The 20,357-nt window shown below is 36.6% G+C and overlaps 1 protein-coding gene across 2 annotated transcripts in view; it reads right to left on the bottom strand.

The window, feature by feature from the left end:
* The window catches only part of C4H1orf21 (chromosome 4 C1orf21 homolog), a 281,887-nt gene that overhangs the window by 215,476 nt on the left and 46,054 nt on the right, over positions 1-20,357 (bottom strand). The window lies entirely within an intron of this gene.

Below are 20,357 nucleotides of genomic sequence, written 5' to 3'. Positions count from 1 at the left end.
CTCTGACTTTGGTTCTGTTCTAGATACGATTAGAAATTTCTAGGCATCTAACTTTATAGCCCATATTCTATTTACAAATTCTGGTTTAAGGCACAGTACCTATGGGCCTTAATTGTACAAGAATGTCTTAGTTTTGCCTCTCTTGCTCCCAATCTGAACTTGCCCTATTGAACCCCCTGGGCCCTATCCTTCCCTATGGGCTTAAAAGGATCATTAAACAAAAAGATCATTACACAAAACAAAAAGACACTGGCTTCCAGTTTTCTTTCATCAGGGATGAGGAAGTAAAAAATGAAAACCATGGAAATGGCAGTGGGGAGTGGGATATAACTTGTAAGGAGAGTCACAGCCATTTCAAGGGCACTGGAAAAATTAATCTGAATTTCTGTATCCTCAATGGAACACAAAGATTAAGGTTTGAGATTTCTTGATTCTCTACCAAGTCACTCTAGGACTTCTCTACATAGTCCTTCACAGAAGAAAATATTTTTATTTAAGTGTGGAATCTTCAACTTTGGAGAAAAAAGGCATTTTTCTCTCAGATTCCCAGAGAATAGAAAATCTCAAAAAAAGAAAGATGGCCTCCAAAGTTAAACTTTTTACTTTTAAGAAGAAAATTGTTGAAAATGCCAAGCCTTTTAGATTATCATGTTATATGGGAGAGAGAGGAAGGGGAAAGGTATTAATGGTAGTGATTTTGCAAACCATTTCAATCAATCAATAAACAGCTATTAAGTACCTATGTACCAAGTACATACAATATCATAAATATTTCTATTCTTCAGGAATCTATCACTCCAGGCATGGTATAGATGCAGCCCTGAACCATGTTTGGAAAAACATTATTTATTACTTGCCTGGAAAAAAAGACCTCAGGCAGGAAAACAATAAGCTAATTCCCTGTACCAGAATTCTCGACCCCCTCTGCACTTGCATCCATAGTTGCCTGGGGTCACTTCTTTACAGTGTACTCTTAGACTTGACATTGTACTAGCAATGCAGAAGGAAGAAAAACAGGATCTAAAGAGTGAAAGGTCTTGGCTGTATGACCCATAACAAATAAAAGTGAGATACTTTTGTCCTGTGGGAGCAAAACAAGCTCTGGCTACTTCCCAATTACAATCTTAGAATCACAGACAGGCAGATTGCTACACCTTCAAGTCAGAAAAACATAGCTTAAAACTAAATCAAACAGAACTCAGTTTGACTTCAGTCCTCTGGTTCCAATCCAATCCCCCCACCCCATTTGCATGCCACCAAAAATGCACTTATGCAAAGAGAAGGAATCTGATCAATTAAGCCAAATTAATATTTCATCAATTTATGGCAATTTGGAGCTGGAAGGACATCAGAGATTACAATATCCTGGGTATGGTACTCTGCAAAGAAGAATTTCGAAAGACAACAAGGGCAATGAGTAACACAAAGGAATGAGTTACTAGATTTAAGACATCAGTACTTTAATGCTTGGGTGGATCTGTGATCTCCTCAATCTGGGCGCTCTGATGAATCCATCTGACAATTTGGGCACCGTGTTCAGCCCATCTGATGTGATTCTGCCATTTCTTGCCACAAAAAATCTACTGCAGAAGGTTTATCTAATGAGGGTATAGGGTCTTTCTCTAAATCTCTTGATAATTTATTGTTGTTGTTCAGTCGTTTCAGTCATGTCCAATGCTCTGTGATCCCTTTTTTAATTTTCTTGGCAAAGATACTAGAATGGTTTGCCATTTCCTTCTTTAGCTCATTTTACAAATGAGGCAACTGAGGCAAACAGGGTTAAAAGACTTGCCCAGGGCCACAGAGCTAGTAACTGCCTGAAGCTAGATTTGAACATAGGCTTTCCTGAATCCAAGCCCTAGTGCTCTCTCCGCTGTGCCACCATTGGCTATCACTAGAATGAGGATGTCCATTGTTATATTTCACTCTCCCTATTTTAACCGATATATTTTTTTAAAGAATGGAAGTTTCACTCATTTCTAATCACTCTTTTACTTCACTTCTTCCACATAAATTCTTGTTTTCTAGATATCTTGCTCATGCCCACCATGCATCCCTCCATTGACCTTGGGTGGTCTGCAACTTCGATTCCTTGAAGTTTATAGCATTCTGTGACTGAAAGCCATAGATAGCAAGAACATTGGTGTTTAAAAACAAAACGGAGGTTTTCGTTTCAGGGTAAAGCATTGGGTCATTAAGTATAATTTCCCAAAGATAAGCAGTTCTTCTTCCAATTCTGAGTCCAATTCATTTTTTCATTTGTCAGGTTCTGCCAAGATATATTTCCTGATGGACAAGTGCTATGAGTCATTCATTCAAATGCCAATCATATTCTCTGTGAAAAGCATTCTTCATATATTTGATGAACCAAATGGATAGTTAAGTTGTTGCAGAGTTTACTTAGGAAGTTCTGCAATGATACTGGGTTCAATGCAGTCAGCACAATTATCCAAAAACAGGACATCTAGAGGATCTCTCACCAACTGTAAGGACTTCCGATTCTCATTTGCACTCTACATTAGACATATTCCATGCGGATGGCTCACACATTTGGTTAGCATAATTCCTGCTTTATGCTTCCTTAATCAAAGGTCAAAGTACCTTGTATTTGTTTTGCATATAATTATTCACAAACATGTTGTTTCCTTCAATGGAATATGGGTTTTCTGAGAGCAAGGACTATTTAATTTTTTAATTGCAATCTTGGCACTTACCACAGTGCCTAACATAAACACTTGTTAATTGATCTTTCAAGAAATCTTCTGTGATTCTTGACTCTCATGCTTGCTATTTGTGACACCTTTAGATCAAGGAGAGTCTTCCTGGGCCACCGTTTCACCATCCATAAAATGAGGAGTTAGAACTAGTTGACCCCTGAGGTCTCTTCCAGCTTTAATTCTATGATTCTATAAATTCCTCTCCCCTACCCAAAAACATTTCCCAGAAAACACCTAAAATAAAATGCCTAACAGTTGATTAAGACTGATTACACATGTCACTTTCTATGACTGTATTACTAGGAGTCCATTACATTGCATCTGTTTGTGTTAGCTGCCAAACGAAAACAAGCCTCCCTGTAATTTCTGTGGAATCTTCATCTGAAGGAGTAGAAAGTTAAATCCCATTTCCAGACTTTTCAAGTCAATGGACCATGAAATATGGAATTCAGTGGATTGCAAAATGTTTGGCAAAAGAAGAAAACTATTCGCAATGAAAATAGCTAGTACAATCCCAATTCCAATTGAAAAACAGTTTATGGAGAGCTAAAATCATATCCAACCACCACCAGTACTACACTATGCGCTTTTTATACAAAGTGAAGAGAATGAGCTCAAATTTTATAATTTGTAGCTGAGTCTCTGGTATGCTCCCACAAACATCGACATTTTTCTTCAGAAAGTAGAATTATTAATGGTTCATTTACTATACTATATAAAAGCAAGTATATTATTGCAATGGTTAAATTGCTATTAATAATTTCACAAAGAAAAGTAGTGGAAAGGGAAAGAATAATAAAAGATAAGTTAAAATCAAGAGGGGGACATTTTGAGAAATAGCTAAAATATAAAATATAAAAACTAAAGGTAAAAGGAATTTTTAAAATGAAAGTTATCATACTTAATATTAAATCATTCATTTAAAAAGTTAATCACAATACTAAATTCTATCAGTTGTTGATATCCAAAATGAAAACATCTAATTTATATATTAATTTGATTGTTTTATAATTTGGCATAAGAAGTATGCTATAGTAGTTAGAGAATAGGTCTAGGAAGGAGAGAAGGAGGAAAGAAGGAGATAGGAAGAGAGAAGGAGGAAGGAAAGAAGAAAGAAAGCAAGGAAAGAAGGGAAGGAAGAGAGGGAAAGAAGAGAAAGAGGAAAGGCAAAGTAAACAAATAGCAGTATAATTTTAGATTAAGGCACATGACTAGCAAACTAGACTTCCATACCAAATTCTGTGGCAACTCATGACAGATATGGCTTCTTGGTGAAAGGATCTAATGTTCCTCCTTCACAAAAAAGTTTAAAACATATCTTGTTGCCATTGAAAGAATTTGAGAGAAGGCAGAATAGAAAGAGAAGGTAGAAAGCAGTTTGGCAAAGTAATATATGGAGAAAAACACGAGGATCAACTAAAAATCTCACAAACATAAAAGTCAAGAGGAAGATAAACTTGAGGAAAACAGGTGTATGAAATCTAGAAAAGGTCATTTCTCCTAACCAACAGAAATCTCCTACAACCAAGATTTCTGCTACAATAAGAAGATAGTCCCTTCTGGCTCTTTTCCAAAGAAAAGTGGATAAAATCTCCATTTATTCAGAACATTCATTTAATATTATCACAGCCCAAACAAAAAGTAAAGGGATAGGGAACCTGTTTAAGAAGAAAGAGCTTCTTGCTATATCTTTCATATACTCTTTGAGTCCCATGTTAAAAATAAGATGACTTTCTGAGACTTGCTTGATTTTTTCCACCTCTCCTTCTTTTAAAAAAAAGGCTTGTAGCAGATTGTGTGAAGAAAGTTAAGGAAGAAAGGCCTCTTTCCCCAAAGATATTGTCTTCCATCAGGTTACTACAATATTCTTTATTGAAAATCAACCACAGTGCTTCTGAACTGTCTATGCGCTGTGCAGTCCACAAAGAGGACATAAATTCATGCACAATGACATTCACCAGACTCCTGGTTTTCTAGGCACATCTTGCACCATTGTCCCCAACAGGGAAGTCACCAAAGTTCTGCTTTTCTTACCTTCATGAAAGAGATGAATTTTTTTTTCTTCAGAAGAAGTTGGTACAGATTTCTACAGGTGAAGTACTACAGAGGCATCACTCCATGTTGCCTTTTGCTTCTGCTTGTTTTCCCAATGAGATTTTTTCCACTAGTGTCATTTTACGTGTCATAATGGTGTCATTTTACCAATAACTAACAGATGAAATGCAATACAATCAAGATTTTTTAAAAAAATAGATGCCTATGAGTCTTATTTTCCTTTACAAGAGAGATGACCATGTTTATCTGGCAATATTTTCTCTTGATAATTTTTGTTGGATAAATTAGTATTTTTATGGTAAGAAAGGCTAAAATTCTTTGGGGGGAGGATCCTGAACTGTTCTAGTCCTAGAAGATGTTTCTGGACAAAGAAGGCAGTCCAACCCCAGAGAGAGGAGGATAATGAATTTTGGAAACAAGTTGCTACAATGAGTACTGATCATGCCAAGGAATTTTAATTCTATTTTAAATAGATCTTAGAGCCCTTCCAGCTCTGATCTTATTATTCTATGACTTTTCTCAGGCAATGAATAATCAGGTAAGTTTTCTCAATTTTCAAACAGAAAAAGGCAAATCAGATTTCAGGCAAGGTTTTCTGATAATTCTTTAATCTGTGGACTAGGTGATTGGAACAAACAAATACTTATTAACTGACTTGCATTTCAAATGCTTCAGGGAAGTGGGGGGGGGAACAACTTTTTTCACATTGTTTGATTTTCCCCATTGTGTTCACAAAACTGATGGTGATATTTTTATGTACAGTAGCTTGACAAACATTTATCAAGCTTCTTAGTAAAGCTCTATCAAAGGTGGCCCTGAGAATGATCAGATTTCCCCAAGCCCACGAGTCAGATGGACTTCTCTAAGTTGTAAAAATGTAGTTTACCTTAAAAAATATATAGATCATGATTATTTTCCCCAAGAGATCATTATGACTATCATCTGCTTATGGCTAGAGGATAGACAGCCCCTGGAGCACCACGAGGAAAAAAGAAATTATTTCTTTCTTTAAATGTTTACAATGGCTTATAAAGAGGTTACTCTCTTCTGGCTACTCTTTCTGTCCCCAACATTTAAAATCTGGCTGGTTGTTCCTTCATTCTATCCCTTTCACTGGTATCTACAGTTTTTTAACTTGCTGCAGATTCTTTGAAGTAGTTTCTACTTTCAGGTCTTAGAATATCTATTTTTAAATCCTGAAACCCCAACATCTACTCTTCACTTCCTTGGCATTCCTAGTCAACTGAAGCATATATTATACAGAGTAAGGAAATCAGCCTTGGTTCTCCTTAAGATAATGAAATTCACAATTCATCTAAATATTCTTTCATGATTATTTCTTCTGGGATAGCCAAATATTTCCTTAAGAAAGTCATTCAGTTAGCCTTAACATTACTCACTTTTCCCAGTTCAAATCAGATCCCCAAATCCTTCAAGTCACTCAATTATAAGTTCACTCGAGTGTTGCTGATGGGTGTTCATAAAATTTCTTCCACATAAGATTTTGAGGGGGGGGGTGTTCTGCTTTTGGTGATGGTGTATTAGGAAAAGGGAACTGAAAAGGATAGAGAAAAATGGAGTATCCACCACCCTCTTTTTAGTGATTGCTGATAGCCAAAGCAAACAAAGCCTAAGAGATTGCATGGTACATGGAAAAGAATGCTGCATTTATATATTCAGAGGAGCTTGGTTCAAATCCCAGTTATGCTGTTTAGTTTCTACCTTTGTGTTCTCATCTCTCATATTAGGGACCTGGACTAGATAATCTCTCATGTATCTATTGAAATAATATATTTAGAGCCAAAAGGGACATTTCCCAGAAAATTTGCAAGCTGCCTCCATTTTGATCAGGGTAACTCAAGAAAGGACATTTTAGAGGTGAAGAATGTTGGCTAAATTGCTTTCCCTTCCATAATTCTGTGCAGTAAAATTACAGAAGGTTGGATTTAAAAGCTCCTTTAGTCTAACCCTCTATCCAATGAAAGAACCCTCTCTATCAACCACAACATCCCAAAATGGGGGAATAAAAGAGAAAAGATATTCTTGCCTTTCTTCAGGTTCAACTCCCTGCACATTTTCAAGGTCTCTAGAATAAAACACTCTTTGGAAATGGAGCCCGTATTGCACTCACCAGGAACAAGGAGGCAAGAAGCATTAGTAGGTGGAAATCTGTAGCACTGATATTCCACCTTTTCTTCCTTTCACTGGGAAAAATTCATGAAAATAGCAATATGATTGAGAACAGTCCATAAAGTAGTATAAAGACACTAGATGACAGATAATATTTCACAGGCTCCACAAAACACACACAATCATATTAAAAAACCTCACTGACCTAATTGGTCATGTTGGCCTGAGTATACCAGTTCTATAACCATCAATCCTTATACTCAAGGTGTGGCTGTAGGAAAAAGGTTCCCATGTGAGATACAAACAAAAACCAACACACAGTAAAGATAGGAGGGAATATAAATGCAAAGGGGAGACTTGGGTGGAGCCTCGAACCAGTAACAGATTTCCTCCTTAATTGTTGATTGTTTGGGTTGGGTTTCAGATCTGCTTTCTGAATTTTTTGGGGGGTTGGTTCTAATACAAATACTACAAATAATCACATAATAAAAAATGAAGAAACCAATCCTCTGTTTTCAACATGTTTCCCCCCACCCCCAATTTACCCCAGCTAGGTAACAATACTATAAATATTCATATAATAAAAAATGAAGAAACCAACCCTCTGTTTTCAACATGTTTCCTCCCACCCCCAATTTACCCCAGCTACGTAACATAATAGATGGAATCCCTGTCGTATAGTCAGGAAGCTAGTCCCGTGTGCTTTAAAATTGATAGTGGTGGGGGCAGCTGGGTGACTCAATGATTGAGAGCCAGACCTAGAGATGGGAGGTTGTGGGTTCAAATTTGGCCCCAGACACTTCCTAGTTGTGTGACTCTGGAAAAGTCACTTAACTCCCATTGCCTAGCTCAACGCTTTTCTGCCTTGGAATCAATATATAGTATTGATTTTAAGACAGAAGATAAGGATTTTTTTAAAAATCAGGAATCAGAGAAACAAATTAGTCTTAGATAGAGAGGGAGATGGGGTTAAAGAGAAGAAAAGAAAAAAATAAGAAGTGATACATGCCAATACAAAGGTTAAGTCTATACGACAATAAAATGCCCAATTCAGTAGAAAATGAAGTTATTTGGTCATATTGATCAAACAATGTGACATGTTTCCCCCTTCTTATATTGAATTTTTCATTTTTTTTAAAAATTTGGTTACTGGTCCATTTCTCAGACCTAAGTTCAAAGCTGTCCTCAGCAGTAATAAGCAGAGGTTGAATGAATAGGCTAAAATTGTAATTTCTGGAAATTCTGAAGGGGAAAGCAGAGAAATGAGATCCAGAGGAACTCCCTCAACTTTCTACAAAAAAAAGTGAGGACTGTCTCCAGCTCTGTAGCCAGCAAGCCAGCTCTCACCATGATTCTAATACCAATGGAAGATGATTGATATCTCTTCTTTGGTCTGGCAAGCGCCAACCCAGCAAATATGTAGGATTAATGGGAGTTCAACAGAGGCCAAATAAAGCATAAATGTAGGGAAGGCAGGAAGAGGCATCAACAAAGGACTAACCTTGGGAAGAGCTAGAGACATTTTGGAGGCTCTTCAGCATGACTTGGTTTTACTCTTTTATCCCTTGCACACACTTATCCCCACCACCCTCACCACAACTACCATTCCTGCCCTGGATAAATACCCAGCACTTGTTCTATGGGAAGGGAGAATGCAAAACCATCATTTTACCCCAAGAGAGTCATGACTGAGGCTGACCTGCTGAGACTAGACTAGGAAGAAGTCATGAACCCACAAAGTACTACGGGTCTCTGCTCCAGAGTATGTTCTCACATCCCTAAAATCCTTTTCACACCAGCCTGGAGCTCCACGTGAGTCATTGATTTCAAGTATAAAATTCAGCACTAAACAATATTGTTGGGGTTATAGAGAAAAGGAGAGGAAAGGTATGCCTACAGCCTGCCACTCACAACACCTCCTTTAGGGGATTCTTCCTTTCCTCCCTTTCCTTCCAAAGAGTACTACAGATCCTTGAATAGTTTTGTCTATTATTTGGGTATAAAAGTGACTTGGAACAATAATAAAAATAGTATTTCAGGTTTGCAAAGCACTTTATATCTAGCTTATTTGATCCCCACAACAATCCTATAAAGCAGATGCTATGATTATGTCCATTTTATGGGCAAGGAACTGAAAATTTAAGTGACTTGTCCAGTCACACAAGTAGGGAATGTCTGAGGCAAGATTCAAACTTAGATCCTCCCAAGTTCAAGTCTTGTACTGAACCTGACTTGAACCATTGAGCTGCACTGAAGTGCAAGGTTCAGCAAAATAAAGCCTTCCTGAGACACTCCCTCATGGCACAGAGGTGGATCCTGGGTTTTCAGACTATGTCAGCAACCGAATACAAGTTCTGGTAGTTTTACCAAGTTGGAAGGATTTCAAGGACATTTAAGTAATGAATTGTGTGTCTGTCATCCAAAAACAAACCTAACAACTTAAGTTGGAGACATGTAGCCCCAGAAGATTGGCCACTAGGTAATAAATTTGGCCAAAGTAATTCCTGAAGACTACTGAGGTGTGGGAGGAATTATCAATCAATGAATCAATTGGGAATCAAAAAATATTAAGCTCCTACTATGTGCCAGCCACAGTATTAAGTGCTGGGGTTATAAAAGAGGCAAAAGATAGCTCCTGCCTTCAAGAGGCTTATAATCTAAAGCAGAGACAACATGCAAACATATATGTGTGTGTGTGTATGTGTGCCAACATTTATATATGTTACACATATATATGACAACCTTTATACAAAATAAATAAGAATTAACTGAAAAAGGGAAGGCACTAGAATTGAGAGGTTGGGAAAGGCTTCCTGTAAAAAATGGGGTTTTAGCTGGGACTTAAAGGAAGCCAGGGAAGTCAGCAGGCACAGTTGAGAGGACAGTCTGAGAAAATGCATTAAGTCAATAGGCAGTATCTTTTTTTTTTTTTTTATGAAACAGTTAGGATGCCAGGGTCTCTGGATCAGAGAGTATATGTTAGAAAGTAAGGTGTAAAAAGCCTGGAAGGTAGGAGGGGGCTAGGTTATAAAGGGCTGTAAGTGCCAAATGGAGTATTTTTAGATTAGATCCTGGAGGCAATAAAGAACCAGTGGAGTTCACAGAGTATGGGAGTAACCATGGTACTCTGAATGAGCAAAGGGGAAGTATCCATACAGTTTCATCTTTTGAAATATTTAAGTATTGTTATTAATTTATTCATTCAAAAAGAAGTCATTTATTTCAAGACACTATTCTAACCTTGAGAAAACAAATAAAAGCAAAAAACAAAAAGGTACCTATTCTTAAGGGGCTTACATTCTAATCTCACATAAAGGGAGATATCATAAAATATCAAGTAAAAGGGAGATGGAGGAAGCAAAATGTGGGGAAAAAGTGAAGAGTTAGGAGACAAAGGATCCTGGATGGCCAAAGCACTTCCTTACATGGCGGTCCTGGATAAGAACTCACTTTTCAGAGGAGGGAGCCAGAGGGGTAAAATAATTAGGCTACCAGGAGTGGTTGGCAGAGAAGTCAGAAAGGAGCAGTAAGAGAAGTGGACATCCCACAGAACATAAACACACAGTAGACAGTATATAAAAAGTAATTTCTGGAAGAAGAGCCATAGCAATTGAGGAAAGGAGAAAAAGCAGGAAAGGCTTCCTGCAGGAGGGTCTTGAGTGGAGATTTGACGAAAGCTAGAGTGGCCCAGTGGATAGACCAGTGATTCCCAAAGTGGGCGCCACCGCCCCCTGGTGGGTGCAGCAGTGATCCAGGGAGAGCAGTGATGGCCACAGGTGTATTATCTTTCCTATTAATTGCTATTAAAATTTTTTAAAAATTAATTTCCAGGGGGCTAAGTAATATTTTTTCTGGAAAGGGGGCGGTAGGCCAAAAAAGTTTGGGAACCACTGGGATAGACTGTTGGGTCTGCAGTCAGAAAGACTCATCTTCCCAAGTTCAAATCCAGCCTCAGATACTCCCTAGATGTGTGACCCAAGGCAAGTCACTTAACTCTTTTAGCCTCAGTTTCCTCATCTGTAAAATGAGCTAGAGAAGGAAATGGTAAACTGCTCCAATATATTTACCAAAAAACAACCACAAAGAGGGACATGACAAGTCAGACATGACTAAAACAGCTGAACAACAACAGAGAACGTAAAAGGGAGAGATGGGGGAGGAGTGTATTCCAGGCATGAAGCCCAGCCTCTAAAAGGAAGAGAGAGAGATAGAAAATGGAATGTTATGTATAGGGAATGACAAACAGGCATTTTGGCTAGAAAAGAGATCACATGTTAAGGAGAGATGTTCAAAAAGCTTGTAAAGGCAGACTAGAACAAGATTGAAAAAGGGATTAAAAATTCCAGTTTGTCTTTTTTCTAGATACAGTGATGGGAGCTGTCAATGCCCAAATTTAAGGGTCTTGGTGCCTTTGGCAAAATCTTTTTTATATAAAGTTCTTAAGAACTTTAAATTCTTACAATTTTTTCCTTCCTCCTCTTCTTTAAGTTATTGGTGTCATGGACCTCTTTGCCACTCTGATTAATGATTAATGAACCCCTTTTCAGAATAATGTTTTGAAATGAGTGAAATAAAACATATAGAAGTATATAGGAGACTAAATTATATTGAGATAAAGCTATTCAAAATACTGAAAAGAAAAAATACAAGTTCATGAACTCCCAGTTAAGAATCACTCTTAAGAGAACCAGATCTAGATAGGATATGATAAACAATGTGGTATACATGTATGAAAACTGAATAATTTGTGGCAAAATCTGATGCTTTGAATTACACCTTGATATAGCAGATCTTGGCCCCATATAACCTATAACATGATTTCATTACAAAGGGAAATAAAGTCAAAACAAACTCAAATATTACAATGAAGCCCCGTTTTTATCTAATATCAAAGTGGAAAAACACATTCTAACAAACTCACATAAATGATTTGAATGATGCTGGTGAACCGTTTAAAATGGATTTGCATATATTCTAATTCTTTTTTTTTTAAACCCTTGTACTTCGGTGTATTGTCTCATAGGTGGAAGATTGGTAAGGGTGGGCAATGGGGGTCAAGTGACTTGCCCAGGGTCACACAGCTGGGAAGTGGCTGAGGCCAGGTTTGAACCTAGGACCTCCTGTCTCTAGGCCTGGCTGTCAATCCACTGAGCTACCCAGCTGCCCCATATTCTAATTCTTTTTTACAAAAATAAAGAAATTACACAGATGTAGTTTGAGTTCCTCTTTGGGGGGGACAAGCGGGGGGAGGTAAGTATGGACTTTGAATTTCATCCTGAGCAACTTTCCCTATCTTGATGCAGAGCAACAATTCCACAATGTTAGCATTTCAGAGAATTTCTTAGGGAGGTGAAGTGACTGCTAAGGGTTACACATGAGACTATGAGCCAGAGATAATGTATAAACTTAGCTTTTCCCTATTTAGTGTCCAGGACTCAATCTACTACATCATCCCGCCCCTCACAAAATGCTCTTTGCCTTCTCTTCTGATGTCTCATTATGAAGTTGATCCTGCGTTCTCAGAGGCCACATTGCTCACTGAATGCCAGCTATAGCAGTTTCTACAAAGCTGTAAAGATTTAGCCCAGGTTTGACAATAGTGTTCACTATCATCTGCCTATATACTGAGACAGATGAACATATATAATCATCATTAAAATATATATTATTGATCTATGTTGAGACAGATATACATATATAATCATCAAATTATTTCATTCAACCAAATTTTTATGGAATATTGTCAAAACCCTTTCTTCTAGAAGACTTTCTTGTGTTTTGTTCCCAAAACTACTAGGTTGAACTAGAATATGACTTTATCTTCAATTGACTATGTATCAAATAGAATCCCCTTTTATGAGGAGGGAACTTTTTTTATGAAACACTGTTGCTTCCATTAACAAAATGTTTTTAAATGTTTCCCTTGACAAAGACAAATTCTATAGTACTATTTTTTTTAACTTGGGCTTGCAATTTCATTAGTGTAGGGAGTCACCCAGTGAAGAAATCCTCTTCTATCAATGCAGAAAAATAATTGTTCTGAATCTTGTAGTTTTGCCTAACGTACTTAGAAGTATAACTTGCCTCAGATCATACAAACAAGAGATATCACAGATCTCACTTGAATTCAGGGCTTTCTAACTCCAAAGCCAGTTTCACAAAGTAGGACAGGCTGACAACTCATCCAGGGCTGAGGCCACATATTGCAAATGAAAGCATGGTTGTTGTTTTAAAACCAAACAACAAAAGTGTGTATAGAGACTACTGTGAATCGTAAACCTTAACTTCTGAACAAATTCGTTAATTCCTTTTTGCCAGATTGTGTAGCAAACTTAATAAGGAAGGCAGAAAAAAAAACACCAAACCTAGCTTCACACCCTTGGATTCCTGAAAAAAAAAAAAAGAAGAAGAAGAAGAAGTCCAACCTGTTTACCTGGTTCTCTAAATTCATTAAGAAATACAGTTTAAAAGCTGGAGATAAAATATTTGAGCAGATTCTTTTTTCTTAAGGAAAAACAGAGACTGGGGCACCAGGTATTCCCTTAAAGGAAGCAGCTTGAAGGCAAGGATTGTTTTTGCCTTTCTTAATATTTTCAGTTTTTGGTACAGTGCCAGGCACATAGTAAATGTTTAATAAAAGCTTCTTAACTGTCAGATGAGGGGAAGGGAGGAGTCAATGATGATACCAAAATGATTAACATGAGGGACCACAGGAATGGTGGTGCCCCAGAGAGAAAGCACAGAGACAAAGTAGAGCTGATTTAGCTCTGTTTTTGGACATGTGGAATCTGAGGATTCAGTGAGACATTCGGTTTGCAGATGTCCTAATGGCAATTAGAGAGATGAGTCTAGAGCTCTATACTATTCAGGGATGGAGGAATAGGATGAGGTGGGGTCACTCCCCAGAAATGGAATTTGAAACTACTAAAAGGCAGGAACATGGGAGAATGGAATTGGATTTGGAATCAGTGCTTGTTGTTGTTCAGTCACGTCTTATTCTTCATGACCCTGTGAGCCATACCATCCATGGAGTTTTCTTGGCAAAAATACTGGAGAGGTTTTCCATTTCCTTCTCCAGTGAATTGAGCAAACAGAGATTAAGTGACTTGCTCAGGGTCACACAGCTAGTGTCTGAAACTGTTTTTGAACTCGGATCTTCCTGACTCAACACACCTGGGCTCAAATCTTGGACCAGCCATTTGTCTCCTGTGTCATCTCAGACGAGTCTCTGATCCTTATTTGCTTCACCTGTAAAATGAGGGAGGTGGGCTAGATGACTTCCAAAGTCTCTTCCAACTCTAAATTCTATTGCTTCTCTAATTATGGGAGAATTTAAAAGAAAGTAAAGAAGATGGTCAAGGATAGAACTCTGGGAAACACCAACTCTTCTCAAACCTCCATTTTTAATATAGACATTAATAATGAATGTCTTTCTCTCTTAGATCTCACATGGAACTCTTTTTTGCTTATTTTAATGCATGAACAGGTAGCTCATGATTAATGAGTTTTAAATAATGCCAAATTCAATTTAGTGCGATTATAATTACTAAATCCCAATTAATACAAATCAAAATTAAATTAATGCAAAGTATAGGAGCTTTTCAAGGATTTTAATATACTGCTAGGCTGTCATTTTGCACTCACCTGCCACTGTATGTGTGAATGTGTGTTGCTGTGTACCACATTGCCAACAGTTACATAAACTTTTTTTAAAAATAAGACAGCCCTTAAAAACATAGACAAAAGGAAGAATGCTTCAAATGGAAACACTGCCAGCTTTTTAAAAAAGAAGAGGCTTGCCATTACATCAGAATAAAAATTTGATGTAGTTGAACAGCATGACTGTGGAGTCATAGTAACTCTAAAACAGGATAAAATATTGGAATGCCTCAATCTAGGATACAGAACATTATAAAAATGCAGGTAAAATAACATAACAAGGCAGAATTATATCAGCTTTTTCTGGTTTGCAAACAACTACAAAGAATATTTTATAATGAAAGAAACAACATATTTTAGCTATGGTGAAGACAGTAATAAAAACAATTCATCTTAACAGGAAGCAGTCATTCAGGCAAAGGCTTTGAGTTTATTTAAGGTAATGAAAGAAAATGGAAATGAAGTATACAGTGAAAAAACTTTGACTGTAAGCACTAGTTAGCTTGTTCACTTAAAAATTGGGTTCAATTGCATAATATTAAAATTGCTAGAGAGGCATGCAGTGCAGATTGAGGGCAAAATAGCTAAATATCTTTATGTCTTGAAAAACTAATCAAAAAAGGTGGACATTATGATGAACAAAATTTAATATGAATGAAATAAGAGGGATCAAGTTCTGGAAGAGAATGTCTTGCAGAGCTTCTATTTTTAAGAAAGAAAAAAAACTCAGTCTGGATTTAAAGTATCTAAGGATTGTTTAACACTTTTATTGGGAGGTAATGAATAAAGGAATTTTAAATTAAAACTAATACTTGTTTATTGACCTTTAACTTCTTGTGCTCTAAGAGGGTGCAGCTATTGATCACTTCGAGGTCTTTGGTGGTCAAATAAGAAAGCAAGGGTGATTAATGCTGTTTTTCAAAGACTGGTTTTTCAGGTTACTTTAGCCTAGCTGTTGAAAATATTGCTAAGACAACAATATCATGTTGAAAGCATTACTGATTTTAGATAATGCTCTGGGTCATCCATTTACACTGGTTCAATGGATGAGAATGGGAATGTGCAAATTTGCTGAAATGTGGATAAACTCCCTGCACCTATCAGTATATGTATGAAGATATTAAAAAAGAGGAAACAGTTCAATCTATATTGCTAAAGCATTTTAAACAATACAAATGAGTTTTTTCATATTATCAAGGAAGCCTTATCTTTAAATAAATATTCAGCAATTTAAAAATTTTTGCTTTTTATAACTACTGTTACTTTATAATAAACCTGAATCAGAAATATATTTTATTATTTGTTCTCATGTTAATAAACATTAAAAGCTCATTTTAAAAAAAAATTCATTACATTTTTCCAATGGACCAGATCCAATTACAAGAGTACAGATTCATGCAATATAACCATGTCACAGGATTCATTATTCACACTAATTGCAACTAAGCTGTATATTACTATTATCTGTCAAGTTGTTGAGCATGTTTAAGTATTTACTATGTGCCAAGTACTATACTAAGTGCTAGGAATACACATACAAGCAAAGAAAGACAATCCCTGCCTTCAAAGGATTTACAATCTAATGAGGGAAGGCAATACTTAAAGGAAGTTGAAAGAGGGAATGTGGAGAGAAAAGGAACACACATTGGGGCATGGTTGAAAAAGATGGATTAGAGCCCAGAGAGGAATGAAAGGAATAAACATGGCTGGATAAGGCACTTTACAAACTTATGTTTATTTGTTATCTCCTTAGCAAATTATAAATTCCATGAGGTCAAAAACTGTTTAATCTGAATTTTCCTCTCTCCCAGCATCAAGTACAAAGTCCTTAACAAATGGTGAATGAGTAAAAATATCCTATATTTTCAACTCATGACTTACCATTTCAGATTAAGAAAATCAATGACAGTACATTAATTTATTATTTTCATCTAGGAAGTCTTTTAAAAGGTTATTTTTCAGTCAAATGTGGGACATAGAAACCACTATCCTCCCAAATAGTTTGTTTATCAGTCAATGACTAAATATTTGTTTAACAGACAATGCAATACACTGGCTCCATTGATACAGTTGTAGAGTCAGGGTGGAAGAATGTGGGAGGAAGCTTGTTGTTTAGAAGTATCAGGAATATGTTAAAAATATTTCCCAGCATCTGTCAAAAATAGATTTTTGTTTTATTTGTGTTTTTTTAATAGTCTGAAGGAATTTTCTTTTTTAGCACCACTAACTTTGAATTATAAATGCCTATGTATAAAATCAAGCACTACAGTGCATGACCAGAATTGACAGTGGAACAAGGTAATTACTAAGATAATGTAAAAATCTTCATTTAACTCAATGGTTTTAAACTTCTTTTCCACCAAGGCTTTCATTAAAGTTAATGAGAAGAAGTAGATTTGATGTACCTTTCACTTTTCTTCCTTTTTCTAGTCCATCCCTGGAGGGAATTGGAGGGGTGGTCAAAAGTCATAAGTTAGGCAACATCAGGAAGGAAGAGAATAAAAAGCAAGAGGCCAAAGTAATCCACAAATTGGATAATCAGTTGCTAAATAATTAAGCTGGCACAAGAGCACTGATTAATCTTCATTTATTACAGGGTTCCTTTATGAAAGAAGCAAATATAGGGGCTTTACATACTTGAAAAGCATAATTGGGGGAAAAGATTTAATGGGCTTCACTTTTTTGTAGGTGTTAACCCATCTTTAACAACCTAAGATTAAGAGACACAAAGAAGAAAAGAACCAATGTGTGTGACAACATGAAATAGATCTTAGGGCCAAACAAGAAGTCTTTCTGGATTTCTCAAACATGTAAGAAGAATGATGAAGACAGGAAAGAACAGAAAACTCGTGGTGCCATTAAGAAAAAGACAGATATACCAAGCTGAGCTTGGATAAGTTGTAAAAGGGCAAATGTGTGAATTCCTTTCCCTCCACAGGGTCCTAACATTCTATAATTAGATGCTTAGCAAATGCTATTTTTCTTTCCATAAACAAACCTAGCATTTAGGGAACGCTTTAAAGTTTACAAAGTGTTTTACAAATATTATCTCATTACATGAGAGGTAGATGCTATTATTATATACATTTTGCAGATGAGAAAATTGAGGCAGATTGAGGTTGAGTGATTTGCCCAGGTGTGACAACTATTTAAGTGTGTGAGGCTGGATTTATCCAGAAATGTTTGGTCTCTTCTAATCAAGACTCACAGCTCATTGATACAACCAGTTCTTTTCTCAGAGAATTTACACGGATTAAGAAAGCAGACAGGGCAGTGAGGTGGCTAGGTAGATAGAGAGCCAGACTGGGTTCAAATCTGACTTCAAATATTTCCTAGCAGGTTGAATTTGCCTACCTAGGCCTTACCAGTCTTCTGCCTTGGAACCAATTAGCACTGATGCTAAGACAGAAGGTAATGGGTTACAAAAGGGAAGGCAGAAACTCAATGAAAAAAAGCTTCAAACTTTACTGTGTAGAATTCCATTTCTATATACAAAGTTATAGAGATTCTAGCTTCCTGCAAGACTTTCAATACTGAGAGTTTATAGTGTTGTCTTTCCCTCAAATTATACTATAGTTATTTAGCCATTTTTTAAACCCTTATCTAATTAATGGAAGATATCAGTTCCAAAGCAGAAGAGTGGTGAGAGCTAGGCAACTGGAGTTAAGTAACTTGTCCAGGGTCTTAAAGCTAGGAAGTGTCTAAGGCCATATTTGAACCCAGAATCTCCTGTCTCCAGGTCTGGTTCTCTTCCACTGAGCCTTCTAGCTGCCCCTTATTTTAACCATTTTAAGTGTTATTATATGCCTACAGTGGGAAGGAAATCCCTTGAAGAAAAGGATTGGTTTTGATTCTGTTTTGGAATCCCCTATAAAGATTTGCTGAATGAACAAATGTTGAACTGTACAATTTATCTGTATACTTTATGTGTGAGAATGTGAGCATAAAAATTTCTCAGACCTGACAGTTCCTAAAAAGTAAATAGAATAACTTCCTTTTTCTCCTTTCTTAGCCTAAACTTGAACTCACAATGTGAGACTGATCACAATAATATTTCATTGAAGATTCACTCAGGTGGTTGAGATCTTTAGTGTTTTCTGGGGATTTTTCATACCCTAGTTATGTTGGTTTCATTTATGGAACAAATTTAGCGTAAGAAAGACCCACTTTGGACAACATCCTAGATTCAGTTACTGAAGTACAAATGAAAACTTCATTATAAGGCAATCCCAATCATATGTGATGGTGAGAATCCAATATATATGAAATCACACATAAGTTCTTCTAAAAATGCATGCAAGGAGTAGCCTGTAAAGGAAGTGATACATTTATAATGAAATATTGCATTTCTTTCAATAAAATTCCTTCTCTTAGGTTAGAACCATCAGAATAAATTTAATTGAAAGAACATTTTCATTATAAATGCATAACTTCCTTCACAGGATATGGCTACACACATTTTAGACTCTATAATTTCATGTATATTGAATTCTCAGCATCACACATTTCATACTGTTAGGATTGCCTTATTATGAAGTTTTCTTTGGTACTTTAGTAACTAAAATAGCTACATACCCAAAAAGAATGGGGTCTTTTAAATTAAGCATCAAACTGGTACTTTGAGAGACCTGGGTTTTAATAATGGTCTCCTTTCTCCCTTTCTGATGTTATGAGAATCATTTTATATTAAAAGCAGTAACTAGTAATTCTAGATCCTGGGTCAAATTCAGCCAAGGGGAAGAGAGATGATATATCATCCCCAAAGCCTGGTCTAGGGACCTGAAGAGATCAAGGCTCCATTCTTCTTCCTTTTTTCCCTTTCTCCTTTTTTTCCCAGAGAAAGGGGTTCTTCAGGGTTTTCCCAATAGCTGTAGGAGACTAAGTGACCTATCCCCTGTCCTTCTGTAATCCCCACAAGTCTGTGGCCCCACACCGAACCTTTCCTCTTCCTGAAATGGTGAAGAATTGATGAAACACAAGGCACAAGGACAGTGGTCTCCATGCCATAGCAGGAAGGAATTGGGTCTGACACATCTAGAAGGTCCCCTAGAGCAAAACTCTATTTGCCCATCCTTAACTCCATTTCTAACTTGTATTTTTCCTTTGCTGCCATTGCTATCCCTTATCTTATGTATCTCATGGGGATGTTGAAGATAAATGAAACACTGTAGAAGAGCACTGAGCTTTACAGAAGAAAGGAATTTGGCAAATCTAATTACGTCTTGATCACTTCTAACTGCAAAGATGGGTGAAAGCAATTTCTAAACCATTTTTATATGCTCAGGACAAAACTGAGACTTCTGGCAGTTTCCATGAAGGAAATATCATGACAGTTCTAATGCAATCAAATCTATCTCAGGTCATCTGGAGGTATAAAAGGCTCAGCTAAATAAGGATGCTAAACAATGAGGCTAAGCACCAGCACAAATCCTTCTTATGGTACTCCATAGAATCTCAGAATCTGAAATACTTTGGAGGCCAGTTAGTCCAAACCATGATCAATCAAGAATCCCCTCTACAATGTTCTTCCTATTTTTAACCATTTTATGTGATGGATCCCTTTGACAATCTGGCAAAGACTATGGACTCTTTTCTCAGAATAATATTTTAAGTGCATAAAATAAATTACAGAGGAATATAAAGGAAACTAAGTTAAGTCACCAAGTGTTTATTAAGTGCCTACTATGTGTCAGTGCTTGAGATTTAAAAAAGTAAAATAAAACTCTCTCTCTCTCTCCCTCTCTCTGTCTGTCTGTCTGTCTCTATATATATATATATATATGTATACATATATAT

Source organism: Gracilinanus agilis, chromosome 4 (genome assembly GCF_016433145.1).
Source record: "Gracilinanus agilis isolate LMUSP501 chromosome 4, AgileGrace, whole genome shotgun sequence".
NCBI classification, from domain to species: domain Eukaryota; kingdom Metazoa; phylum Chordata; class Mammalia; order Didelphimorphia; family Didelphidae; genus Gracilinanus; species Gracilinanus agilis.
Note: the sequence above shows the minus strand (reverse complement) of the source record. Positions and strands in the feature narration are given on the sequence as shown.